The sequence below is a fragment of the Otolemur garnettii genome, unplaced genomic scaffold (genome assembly GCF_000181295.1).
Source record: "Otolemur garnettii isolate 467f Iridium unplaced genomic scaffold, OtoGar3 scaffold00100, whole genome shotgun sequence".
NCBI classification, from domain to species: domain Eukaryota; kingdom Metazoa; phylum Chordata; class Mammalia; order Primates; family Galagidae; genus Otolemur; species Otolemur garnettii.
The window spans coordinates 7,571,571-7,573,604 of NW_003852495.1; the positions used below are offsets into that span (position 1 = coordinate 7,571,571).

At 42.8% G+C, this 2,034-nt stretch overlaps 1 protein-coding gene across 2 annotated transcripts in view; it reads left to right on the top strand.

Moving 5' to 3' along the window:
• The window catches only part of RYR1 (ryanodine receptor 1), a 131,919-nt gene that overhangs the window by 71,721 nt on the left and 58,164 nt on the right, over positions 1-2,034 (top strand). The window lies entirely within an intron of this gene.

A 2,034-nucleotide genomic window follows, 5' to 3' on the forward strand; every position in this document is an offset into this window, starting at 1 on the left:
AAAAAAAAAAAGAAAAAATAATAACTAACTTAGAAAGGGGGTCATTCTGCAAGGCTGGTTACATGGCTTTTACCACATTGGCCCAACAAAAGCCAGCCGGCTTGTGTTTTCTCCTTCAGTCCTCTGTGAGGGTTGCAGTGTCAGCCCCACATTCCCTCCCCAACACGTATCTTCTGGCGTGGGTAGAGGGGGTGTCTGATGTGTGCAGGGAAACCTGACAGTCACAGCCTCCTCCAGCACTGAGAAAAGAAAGGAAGAGTCCAGACCTGGTCAGCCTAATTTCCCCAGAAACAGATGTTTAATAAAAGGACGAGCACAGGTATCAATCTATTGATAACATTTCCCTAAAATCAGAAGAAGCACTGTTTATTTATTTATTTTTGTTTTGAGACAGAGTTTCACTCTGTCACCCGAGTAGAGTTCCATGGCTTATAGGTGTGAGCCACCACACCCAGTCGATGATGAGCAAATTTGAGGTCTATTAACCAGAGAAAGGAGGGCAGCTGTCAGGCCAGCAGGGTCTGCTGTGCTATGTGGTAAAGAGGGGCTGTCTCCTTGTCATTCCCCTAATGCTGGATAATGAACAGTTTGCCTTTTTAAAATTAATGCAACAAGACACCATGAAAGACATGTAAACCCCCCTCTTTTGTCTTGGTGGTTGTATGGACATTCTCTACAGTTGGATATAGTTTGATTTTTTTTTTTTAACCAGACCCCAGTGGCTGGGCATTTAGGTTGGTTCTGATTTCCCTGGTACTAACCATGTTGCCCTATTCTTTGCACCTTTGTCTTCGTGTTCACAAATGGGCAGTGCCCTAGAGTAGGTTCCTAGGAGTGGCAGTGCCAGGTCAAAGGTTATAAACAGATAAATTGTGGAAGATTCATACAGCAGATGACTGTACGCCAATGAACGTGAACAAAGTGTTGTGACATGTAACAGTGGGAAGGGGTCTCACAAATGTTAGGCAGAATAAAAGGAGCCAGAAATACAGAAACTAGAGTATATATCATACCATCTATTTTTGTAATACTCAAGAGCAGATAAAAAAGAAAATTATAGGCCAGGAGCAGTGGCTCACATCTGTAATCCTAGCATTCTGGGAGGCCGAGATGGGTAGATTGCTTGAGCTCACGAGTTAGAGACCATGTCTCTACTAAAAAAAAATAGAAAAACCGAGGCAAGAGGATCTCTTGAGCCCTAGAGTTGGAGTTGCTGTGAGCTATGATGCTACAGTACTCTACCCTGGTGACAGCTTGAGACTCTGTCCCAAAAATAATAATATATAGTCTAGTTCTAGAAGTCAGAAGTGAGGAGGAGGAAGGGACAGTAGGTGGGAGGGGGCATGAGGGTACTTCTGGGGACCAAAATGTTCTATTTTTTAATTTGAGTGGTGGTTGCATAAGTGTGTTCACTTTGTAATAATTCACCAAGTTGACTTTTTTTTTTTTTTTTGAGACAGAGTCTCACTCTGTTGTCCCAGGCTAGAGTGCTATGGTATCATAGCTTACAGCAATTTCAAACTCTTGGGACTCCAGTGATCCTCATGCCTCAGCTTCCCAAGTAGCTAGGAGTATAGGTGCCTGCCATAATGCCATGTTAGTTTTTTCTATTTTAGTAGAGACAGGATCTTACTCTTGTTCAGGCTGGTCTTGAATTCCTGAGCTCAAATGTTCTGCCTGCCTCGCCCTCGCAGAGTGTTAAGATTACAGTACCCAGCCCAAGTTGACTTTTTAAATGTGTAAGTTATGAAATATATATGTATGTTATGTAATATGTATATATTATATATAGTATGTTTCATATGTATGTATTTCAATTAAGAAGTCAGAGAAAGAAAAAAATGTTTAAAAGGAATAGTCTTTAAAAAATTTAGATGTCAGCTCGGCGCCTGTGGCTCAAGTGGCTAAGGCGCCAGCCACATACACCTAAGGTGGCGGGTTTGAATCCCCAGCCCGGGCCCGCCAAACAACAATGATGGCTACAACCAAAAAATAGCCGGGCGTTGTGGCGGGCGCCTGTAGTCCCAGCTACTT